At 37.8% G+C, this 11,693-nt stretch overlaps 1 protein-coding gene across 4 annotated transcripts in view; it reads left to right on the top strand.

Moving 5' to 3' along the window:
• Positions 1–11,693, top strand: part of GAB1 (GRB2 associated binding protein 1) — a 129,981-nt gene that overhangs the window by 65,876 nt on the left and 52,412 nt on the right. The gene's annotated exons all lie outside the window — the stretch shown is intronic.

Genomic DNA, 11,693 nt, shown 5'->3' with positions numbered 1-11,693 from the left:
GTCAGGTCCCACCACAAAGAGTTGGAGATTTGTGGTATTTTGAAGCCCTCTAATTAAATGGGGGAATAGGTACCATCTTTTCCTTTCTTGTTCACGTTCCCCTGTTCTACCCTTCTTCATTCTAGTTAAATACCAGCAATTGTATATTTAAAGTAAAATACTGAAATGTGAAATTCTGTGGTGAAATGTGGGATGTCCAGATGACATCTCCTTAAACCCAAAGCCAATCCCTGTGCTCCAAACTCAAGGTTTATATTTAGAAGACAGTGCAGATCCTGTATTTTTAAAATGCCGTAAACATGTTTATGTGGTTATTTTTAGCTTTTACAGACTTTAGTGAACTTCCAAGTTGGCAAGTCAGACGCAGTTGGTGGTTGTTTGTTACCTCAGATGCCAGCACTTTCTGAATGACTCGGGTTGTCTCACTGGGTTTGTAACATGTTGAAAGCAGATGAGTGTGTAAGTTATCTTGTGTCAACTGCACATGGTCTATCTAATCTAATCTAATCTAACCTATCTATATGGGTGATTGTATGTGTACTTGTTTTCTTTTTTCTTCTTTTTCTTCTTCTTTATTTTTTTTTAAGCTTTTGTGAACTGGTAACAATTTTGCTTGGAGCACAAGATGAGTTGGGTTCTGCCAGATGGCACCGTTATTTCTCTGGCAGAAGTAGCAAGTCATTTTCTCTTTTCCTTCAACACTTCTCTCCTTGTCCTCAAGCATTAAAACATGCATATACAATACAAATCCTTACAACCACTGTTCTTTTCAGTCCATTGTATCTATTTCCTGTTGACCAAAGGTTATAAGGCTTGGGTAGTGTAGAGGGAGATGAAAAGTTGACAGAAAAAAGAAAGCTGGGCTCATTTTAGGGGCAAAACACCATAAAATAGGCAAGATGGCACTTGGATTTATTGAAAACAAAAAGAAATAAATAGGCCATCATTTTTCTTGTATGGTGAGATCATTATCTGCATAGTGCATGCATGAAGAATCGTTTTCCTCCAAGAATCATGTTTTATGAAAGGGTGACACCCCTAGCCCACATGGGGAAAGAGGGAGACGTCATTATTGGCACTTGGGCTGAGCCTTCCACATTTGCATCAGACATCTTGATTTTATTATCTGTGCCATAATTTTTTTCTTGCATTCAACCTTGTACTTAGTCCTTCTCTTTAGATGAAGTTATTCATTCTTGCTTATTGGACTTAATGTAGTTTATAGTCAGTGGCTCCGGAATGCATAATTTATCTCCTTGGAAGGATGTCTTTCTAAAGAAACTTTTCATTGCCATATATCTTGTTCTGGGAGCTTTAGACAGGTTTATGTTCAGAAGAAAATGATATTTAAGCATTATTTTGGCTTTTTACATATAAATGTAATTATGGAAATTTGAAATTTGATTTGTAACACTTCAGTGCTTTCCCTCTAGTTCTTAATGTGAAATTGTTGTTTTTAAACAGTGATCCAAATCTTAATATAGCAGCATTTTATTTTGTTGTAAATTGTGGTGAATGTTCAATAAGAAACTCAGAAAAGAAAATGGGAATGTTTTGTTTTGCTGGAGACTCAAAACAGTAGTTCTAATCCAGAAATAATTATTTTGGATTGGATAGCTGAACAAGAAATATAATTTAGAATCAGTTCATTTTTTGAAGATAAATTTTCATTGAGAAATTCTAGATTGTCATTGGTGTTTTATTAATGATCAATTTTATTTAAGCAAGCATTTCCTTTCCTAATCATGATAATAACAACATATGAGACACATTTTTAGGAAAGAGTAAGTTTGTGGAACACGGTAAAATTAGGAAATAGACCCACATACTTGTTAGGATCTCAGGCACAACTTCCACACAATTTAAATATTTGTTGTGGATTTTATTATTAGAGCTGTACCTTCTTCAGCAATTGATCTTGCTTGTCTCTTAAGTTGAAGAAATATCCTTTAAAACTGCACTGTCCAATCTGGGCAACCCACTGAGATCTAATCTCTACCAAAAATTGAAAAGTTAGCCAGGCGTGGTGGCATGCACGTGTGGTCCCAGCTACCGGAAAGGCTGAGGTGGGAGGATTGCTTGAGCCTAGGAGGTTGATGCTGCTGTGAGCTGTGGCTGCACCATTGCCCATAGCCTGGGCAACAGAGCGAGACCCTGTTTCAAAACCAAAAACAAACTGCATTGTCTATGTGGTAGCTGCTAGCCACATGTGACTAAATTTAAATTAAATAAGTTAGAAATCAGTTCCTCAGTTGCATCAGCCACTTTTCAAGTTTTGCAGTCACATGTGGCTAATGGATCCTGTGATGGTCAGCACAGCCATTTTCATTATCACAGAAAGTTCTGTTGGACAGCACTGCTCTAAAACTGCAATTAGAATTTGCCTCTGTGCAGGAAGATTTTATGTCTTTAATTTGAGAGACGACATGAATTTTCTGCTGCATAAAAAACAACATTTATTTTCTCATGGTCTTATTCTTTATTTAAACAAGACGTTATTAAACGTCAAATGGACATTGACATTATACTTCATAGCACATGCCATTTTGTCCTTATTCTCTGTGATGACATTACATTCTACCCTCTGAGAGACTGGGAAGTTATCACACACACATGCACACGTACATACCACACAAACACACACACACACAAATGTATGGATATACAGAGAGAGAGACTGCATATGTATATATACATTAAAATGCTATCAGATAATATTCAATGACTAAAATGTGTGGGCCTTCTCATAGTACTGTAGGCACTGTGAAGTTGTAGGCACCTAATATTAACATATTGCCACGGTTTCAGTCTCCCAGGGTTCATATTGACTTATTCCCTGATTAAGTTAGTTTCACTTTTTGTTCACTGAGCCTTGTGGGCTGGAGATTTGAGAGTTTATGGCTGAATTCTTACAACAATAAGAAAATCCACTATTGGTTTGTTATATCATCCATTATACCTGAAGGCCAAGTTAGTGAAGAACAGAGACAGCATCATTACCAAATGAATTAAGACATCCATTCGTTTGTTCATTTATTCAGGCAGCAGTTACTACCCATGCCTTTTAACCACCAAGTCCTTGCATGCTGTACACTATGCTGAACACTTAAAGAGGAATAAGACAAAGTCTTGGGGGAGGAAAGCAGCTGTACAAAGGGTTGATTGAAATGCTAAGGGAGAGTGCTATGATGGAGGTTTGCACAAGGTATCGTGGACATTTTGGAGTCGTCAGCTGGACCTGGCCGAGGTGACAGGGAAGCCAGAATTTGCAGAAAGAAAGGTGTTGTCAATATTCCTTCACACCAAATTCCATCTACTCCAAATGGAAAATATGAGTTTCTTACCATGATCTCTCAATATCTTGGGAATTTTGCAAACCATGGGGAGAAAAAAACTCTTAAAAAAAAAAAAAAGACATTCCTAAGCATCACTTTGATGGCTGTGTAAGACTCCTGTATGGTGGTATATCATCGTTTATTTACTCAGTTTCCTACTGTGACCAACCATCTGGGTTTGCTCCGGACTGAGCCATTTTCTAGGATGTGGCACTTGCAGAGCTAAAACGACAATAGTCTCAGGAACACTGGGGTAGTTGATCATCCTACCTTCTGTTGACTATTTAGATCATTTCAAATATTTACTTATAGAAACAATACTGTGCTGAATATTTTGGTGCCTAGGTATTTAGCCACATATTTTTTTTTCCATTATTTCCTTAGGTGAGAGTCCTAGAAATGGAATAGCTCAATAACTGTGGACATGTTTTGGAGCTCATGGCAGTGCTCAGGGTTCTTTATTGCATTTTTTGCTGTATTCAGCTAGATTGGTAGGAATCTGCCTGGACATTTGCACCACTTCTGCCTTCACAAGTTCTTAGGGAGATGAGCAGAAGACTTGTTCTTCACTAGCTGCAACTCATGTTCCAAATCTCTAGCTGGCCAAATTGCATGTAAACTCCAGCTAACTCTTGTCTTGGCCAGAAGTAGGCCAAAAGCCAGTCTCAAAAGATGAAGTGAACTCTGTGTCCCCATTTTCCTCTGCCCACATCCTGACCTGAGCTCACTGACTGACTGCACATGGTGGTAAGAAAAGGGTGAGCTCCAGTGGACCCAAGGCCAGTGGCCTTTCTTCCCAGTACACACTGAGCTGTGAGTCACCCCAGGCCACCATCCTACTCACATGGAACATTGCATGTTTAACTTTGTTTGGCTCCTAGCCAGTTTCTCACTTTTTCAGCCTCCTCTTGGTTAGGGTAAGGAAGCCTGCAAAACCACCAGAGTTAGAGTATGGGCACAGCCCCAACGATTGGGAATGTGAGGAGAGAAATGAAATGGTACTTTCAAGTAAAAATATACTCAGCTTGCCCCACAATGCTGTAATGAGAATTAATATAGCCATGCGGTGACATACTTTCCTGTGGAACTTAATAAATAAATTTCCCTAATTGGGGTCCAAGGCAGACCAGCCTCATACCAAATTGTTCTCGGTAGTAAGATGTATAAAAGTCAAGTCCTATTTTCAGGGTTCTTAATGTGTTAACAGGGGTCCTGTGAACCCTTAAAACTGTACAATATTACCTATTATGCCTTTTTTCTAAGAAAAGTTTTCATTGCTTTAATCAGATGCTCAAAGCAGTCTATGACCCAGAAAAGGTTTAAGAACCACCTGTGTATATTAAATACTAAGGGGTTTTTGTCATTGCTTTTTTGTTTTTGGCTTTTTGTTTATTTTATGTAGTGCTTATGCCTAGGCTTTGAGGTAGACATTAATTTAACAGTAGTTTCAACAAGTAAATTATATGCACTATTATTGAGAAGTCAAAATTCCTGAAGTCTTTCCATGGCTAGTGTAGTATTTCTGAGTCAAATTTGATTTTTTTCCTCTTAGGAAATTGTTTTATTTCCAACTAATTTGTTGTATCCAGGCGATGTATGTAAACTCTAATATCTTAAGTTTATGGAACAGTTGAAAGCTTAGATCTAGGCATTGTTCTGCATTATTTTCGGTGTATTCTTTTGTTTATATTACTAAGCTAAAGTTAGCTCAGATAGCACAAGGCTAGAAAATGATGACAATAGTTTGAAAACAGGAAATTTTAGGCTTCTGTGTGTTTGGAACAGATGATCATAATGATAGAGCCAGTGGAGTGGAAACTTCCACCGAGCCTGTTTTTTCCTTATTTTGCTCTATGAGAAAAGATGGTGCTTCCTGGAAAACAACTCAAGTATTTTAAAGCAAATGGTTTTCCTTTGTCCCTGCTTCATGGTTAATTTGTTTTTCTTTATTTTATTTACCCTAGTAATAGTATTATGGAAATATTTTTAATAGGCAAAGTAATTCCCAAAGTGCTTATTTTAGATTTTTAAATATCTAAATGTATTACCATTAACTGCATGGTTTTTAAAGAAAATGAAAGCAATATATTATAATGACTTTAAGGAAAGAAAAATAAATTAATTCCTCTATTTTAAGTGTTCCCAACTTTCCTTGTTTGTTTGTTTAACCCCCTAAGTGCCAGTCTTTAAAGTCGTTACTCTTTATCTGTCTAGGCTATTTCCTGGCTAAGACTCCTTCCACATGTATCCCGGAATTCTATATTTAAAAGCAAAGTTAAATATCCATTCACTAATTGCTGAGTAATAATAAAATAGCATTTCCATATACACACAAACTTTTTGTTTTGTGCACATCATTCCTAGATTATTTTAAACATATAATTTTTTAAAACTATAAAAGCAATAAATGGAAACATTTGGAAAAACAAAGTATATAAAATAAAAATATGAGACTCATCTGGCCCTTTCATCTGGCCTATTCCTAGTCATTACAGTTAACAACTTAGTATGTGTCCTTCCAGACCTGTTCTCTAAACATAGTGTGTGTTTGTACAAACACACAGTTATTTCACACAAATGGAATTATATACTGTATGTACAATTCCGCACCTTGTTTTTTTTATTTAACAGCTATCTTGTGGGCATTGCTCATGTGTATAGATCTGTGTCACTTTTTGAATGACTTGCCTAGCTTTATTGTGTAGCTGTTCCATAATTTATTTGACCATTATTCTGCTGATAAAATTTCGATTACGACCTATCTTATGAAAAATAGCATTTTCATCTTGTGAAACACGCATCTTCAACGCCAACGTTTTACAGATTTCTGAGAGTATATTGAAATTTTGGGAGGCTGAGGCAGGAGAATGGCGTGAACCCGGGAGGCGGAGCTTGCAGTGAGCCGAGATTGCGCCACTGCCCTCCAGCCTGGGTGACAGAGTGAGACTCCGTCTCAAAAAAAAAAAAAAAAAAAAAAAAAAAAGTCACAGCAATGGTCTTTCCTTAAATATCCGTTGTGAAATACCTTTTAAGAGATTTCAAAATAAAAAATTCTGCTGTACTTTTCCCCCCACACTTTCTCAGGAAAAGAAGGGGTTAGTAACATTATAGTGGTGAGGCTTCCTGGTAGAAGGAAAGTTGGCTCAGGAATGTAGAAAGTGTTGCTCTTCAGCTATCTGGACAAGGTATACTTTGTTACGGCTTAACAACTACCAAGAGACCCCAAGATGCAGTCAGCAGAGTTCTTTTTCAAGTGCTTAAGGGAATGGGCTTGTTAATGGACTACTTGTGTGATATTGCTGAGAGCTCAAAGCAACAGGAGCAGATGCCTTATCTCAGGGGGAGTTGAGGAAAGCTTTAAAGAACAGGTCTTGAGCTAGTTCTTGAAGGATGAGAAGGAGCTCATGGTGAGGGAGATAAGGTATTTCAGACTGAAAAAGCAACAAAGACCATGTGGGTGCTGTCTGAGGCCATCTGTGAAGGTAAGAGATTGGAGAGAGGAGACAGGTAAGTATGGTTTGGAAGAACCATGTATGCCATCTTACTGAAGGAGTGTGGACTTCAATAACAACTTTGAACTTTTTTTTCCCATCTGAAGTCTTTTTATTTAATCTCAGTGGCTCTCTGTGATGATTATTCTGATGGACAACATCTCACCAAGGCTTTGACCACTTACAATGTGTGAAGTGCTGTTGCAGATACAAAAAAAAAAGGAATTAGCTTTCAAGGAGCTTAATGTCCAGTTGGGAAAATAATTCATAAGTGTTTGGAGAGTTTGAAAATGTTAAATAATAGACTGTTCCAATCTATTCTACAGCAATGCATGAGGTGTTACAGAGCAGTAATTGATTGTCAGTGGTAGAAAGGGAGGTTATGGGGAGGAAAGGGGAAGGTTGGGAAAAAAAGAACCTTGAAGAATGAATTGGGTTTGAAAGATATTTGCTAGTGGGGTAAATATTGTGAACAAAAATAGGAAGATAGAGACAGCACTGACATGGACAGAAGGTATTAATATAAGAAGATGAAGAATGAGACGTAGGCTTGAAAGGACCTGTGTTTTGTTTTGTTTTGTTTTGTTTTTGAAATTTTACTTTAAAGACCAATATAATCCTATTGATTGGATCTGTGGTTCTCAATCTTGTTGGCACATTAGAATCATCTGTTGAGTGTTTAAAGCTGCCTATTCCCTTCATCCCCACCCCCCTACATTATAATCTAGTTGGCCTGAGGTGAAACCCCAAGCCTTTTTTTTTTTTTTTTTTTTTTTTTTGAAGCAAAACTCTCCGGATATTTCTAATGTGCATTCAGGGCAGAGAACCCATGGACTACCCCGACCTCTTCTCTGATCTTCTCTCTTGCCTGCCCATATATTGGCTACTTCCTCAATAATTAGCTCTTCCAGTAAAGGTACAGGGAAAAGATTAGGGAATTCTGGCAAGCATCACACCAGGCATGTGAGCTGTCATTTATACCACAGAGAACTCACAAAATGGGGTGTACAGCAGTTACAATGTTTTTCTTTAAAGCTGAAGCAATTTGCTAGTTAGGTTAATTAGGCAAAATTTGTGAATTTGTTAGTAATGTTACAGCCGTTAATGGCTTGGGGTTAATCCAGGTTAAAATATATTTCCTTCCCACCAAATAGTGGGACTCCATCTGTACTTTCTTGCCAGTATGTACTTTCTTACCCATACTCTAAGGTGTGTGAAAAGCCTGTCTTAAGACCCAACTTCATTGTGACAGTTCTACAGGTTAGCATATCCAATTTGCTAAATACAGAAAATGTTTAAAAGAATAGTTCTTTTAAAATGATGTTTAAAAACATCTCTCTTATGTCTGTAGAGTTTTAAAATACACACCTCTATGCTTGCCTGACCAATTCTTGAATGCACTGGTCAGATCGCAGTTATATCACTATCCCTGTAATGCATAAATAATAATGAGAACTTCTGTATTTTTAATCCTTGCCTCAAACATTTTTGATTGCGTATTTAGCAGACATTGACCGAGCACCTCCTTAGCACTAGGCAATGGGAAAGGAAAGAAGAAAGGTTAAAATGCCTTCAGCCCTCAGTAACAATTCAAATGTAGAGATGTCAAATGATGTAGGAACAAGGTGGAAATGGAGAGCTCAGAGGCTGAGCTAAAATCTAGGGGGTACATTTTGTGCCAAGAGGTCAGAGGCAGGACAGAGCAGAGTGTTTGGGAAACTACAAATATTTCCAATGTGGTTAGAAGGCAGAGAGGCAAGAAATGAGGCTGGAAAGATTTAGGGGTGGAGATGGGGCGCGAGTTGCTTGGAGGGCCCTGTGTACCCTGCCAGAGTTTGGCTTTTATCCTGTAGGCACAGGAGGCAGTCACAGGAGCATAGGGAATTGGCTTCAGATTTTGGTACTTTTAAGTTACCCCCAAATCCAGACTTAACTGTTTGCTTCTTGTTAACAACATTATTTGTTCGACTCAAAATTGGAGTGACTATTGCATGTAAGAAATGGCTACAAAATAAGTTTTTACATAGTCCTTCTCAACTATGCAGACATCTTGCAGATTTCAGCTTCTTCATTACCTGCTCGTAATGGAAGTCTAATCGTTAAAATGATATTTTGTGTGAATTTCTTTTAAAATTACTTTGAGTATTTGGTTTTGAAGGTTTCTAGAAAGCCTTTCCTTTTTGTCTGCTACTGCTCTGCAGGATTGGCAAGGAAGTGTATGGCTTTCTCTCAAGCTACCAAGGCAGCAAGGATAAAAATAGGACAAACTTTAAGAATCTCAGATATTTTCAGATAACAAAGACTGATTTATGTGGGCCCGTTTTGTGCTCTGACAAAACATAGAGACGCTTTTGTGCTGAGATTAGCAAGGGTGCTGATGTCAGTTCTCTTGTCGAGCATCAAGCTTTATTCTGTGGCTAAATTGTGCTTTGTACCATAATCCAGAGAACCTTTGTATCTGCCTTATTAAAGTGTGTAGTTTATGTAATTGCTTTTGTTTTCCAGTTTAATCTGTGCCAGATTCAATGAGGGTGACTCATTTTGTGACTGAGACAAACAGTCACATTTGGACCATGTTAAAAATAAATAAATAAATGGCAGGTGCTGCTTGGCTAAGTTCTGTGTTTTAATGCTGTAATTTCCTGCCGTAAGAGTTCACGTCTTGTATAATGTCTACTCAGCCTCTAATCGCTAGCCCAATATATCTAGTGTACCTCAATTCATTGCTACTCATTTCTTGATTATTTATTTTAGTTCATAAGGGCTTTTTGATTTTTAACAATGTGATTTCAATAGGGAAGTGAAGGACTGAATGGGGGGAGCCAGAGTTAGCTGGAAAACAAAGAGTGACACATAAGCTGTAGCGAAAGGACATGTTCCGTGCTTTTCTGTTTTTGCCATTTTCCCAAGATGTTTTGTGCGTGTGTTTTGGTAAAGTTATCTTACTTATGTTTATTTTATTATGTATATGTTCAGTATTGGAGCTCTTTTTCTCAAATGGAAGTTGCCTTGAAAGCACTCTCTTCATTGTGGCCCATGTATCAAATCTAATCTCAAAAATTTTACAAGTCTACTCTCTCAGAAGAATTCTATTTATTTATTGTACAGATATTCTATGTACCAGGCCCTGTGCTATGGCAAATAAAGCAGACATGGTCGCTATCTTACTAAACTGTTCAGTCTGTTTGGGGAGTTAGATACTACACAAATAAATACAAGGAAAAATTGAACTGCAAAATTACACAATCACTACGTAGGTAAGTAATAGGATCTCCAAAACTATGCTATTACTTTACTTTACACTGGAGTTGGTTGCGTTGAGGGTGGTCAGGGAAGAGAAGCCCTGAAGGTTGGAGTTGGCCAGGCAAAAAGTGAGGGGAAGGATAAAATGTATTTAGGAGAAAACATGTGCGAAGTCCCTGAGACAGGTAAGAGTTTAGGCTTCTATAAACCCTATTGTTGGAGGGGAAAAGTGACAGTTGATAAAAATTGAGAGAAAAAAGACAGGAAACTGTATTTAAAAGATGAGCTATACAAGCACAGCAGTATGGTACTATTTAACAGTCTAGGGGCAAATGACACTCCATACAGTGCAGTAGCCTCTGACAGCCTCTTAAAGTGCAATATAGAGATGGATGCTTATAACGCTTAGTCTGAATCGTTGGGGAATGGATTATGTTTGGTGAAGAATGTAGTAAAGCATTTTAGAAAGATTTGCATGCACGACAATAAAGTTTTAAAAAGTCATTTCTGCATCATCTTTAAATGAAGCTTCACTATCTGGAAAAATCACTTACTGAAAGATACGATTTCTTGAGGGCCCTGCATAAATAACATCATATTCTGTATTCTTTTGCTTTACTTCTGCATTACTTTTTAAAGCTTACTGCTTGATAGGGAAGTATCCATAGAGGCATAATTTTACTAAGAGGGGATATTTATTTATTTTGCAGTGAGTAGATGCATATTCAATGAATGGATTTTTATACTTCAGAACATCATGTGAATCTAACACTTTATGACTTTCAATATTATCTAAAACATCTATAGGATTCTACCCTGCCTTCCCCTGGGCATGAATTATTTACATATTCCTTTGAGCTCAGCGAAGAATGAGAAGTTAATTTAAAATATTGATGATATTAATATATAATGTTTTTAGGTCTTTGTGATCTCTCTAGTAATCCTCTTGTTAAAGGATTGCCTAAATTTTTCTATAGAGGAATACCTGTTCATTTAGCAATACCTCTGCAGACATTTTGCCTGGGTTGCTATAGTCTCAAGTATTTTCATGTATGTTAAACTTTTTTTTCACAATTAGTCAATTCTTTGAAGGTAGGAATAATGAATGATATACGTGTTTTCCTTCCCACAAGTAGCAAAGGGAATGTTTTATTCCACTGGGGTTCATGAGATGTCTTGTTTCTGAGTCCTTCCACTTCCCAGAGTGTCCCCACTACCCCCTGCCCTGCCTCCTTCTTCTTCTTTTTTTTTTTTTTTTGAGGAGGAGAGGAGTCTTGTTCTGTCCAGGCTGGAGCACAGTGATCTCAGCTCACTGCAACCTCCGACTCCGGGTTCAAGCGATTCTCCTGCCTCAGCCTTCTGAGTAGCTGGGATTACAGGAACCTGCCACCACATCCAGCTAATTTTTGTATTTTTTAGTAGAGATGGGTTTCACCATGTTGACCAGGCTAGTCTCGAACTCCTGACCCCAAGTGATCCACCCACGTCAGCCTCCCAGCGTGCTGGGATTACAGGCATGAGCCACTGTGCCCAGCCCCAGAGTGTCCTCCTGAGGCAATCTTACCTAGAATGTTGAATCTGGAGCAGAGAATATCTTAGTAAATGACTGAGACTTGCTAAAATA

The sequence above is a fragment of the Macaca thibetana genome, chromosome 5 (assembly GCF_024542745.1).
Source record: "Macaca thibetana thibetana isolate TM-01 chromosome 5, ASM2454274v1, whole genome shotgun sequence".
Classification (NCBI taxonomy): domain Eukaryota; kingdom Metazoa; phylum Chordata; class Mammalia; order Primates; family Cercopithecidae; genus Macaca; species Macaca thibetana.
The sequence above is the reverse complement of the archived record's forward strand: the minus strand, read 5'-3'. Positions and strand labels throughout refer to the sequence as shown.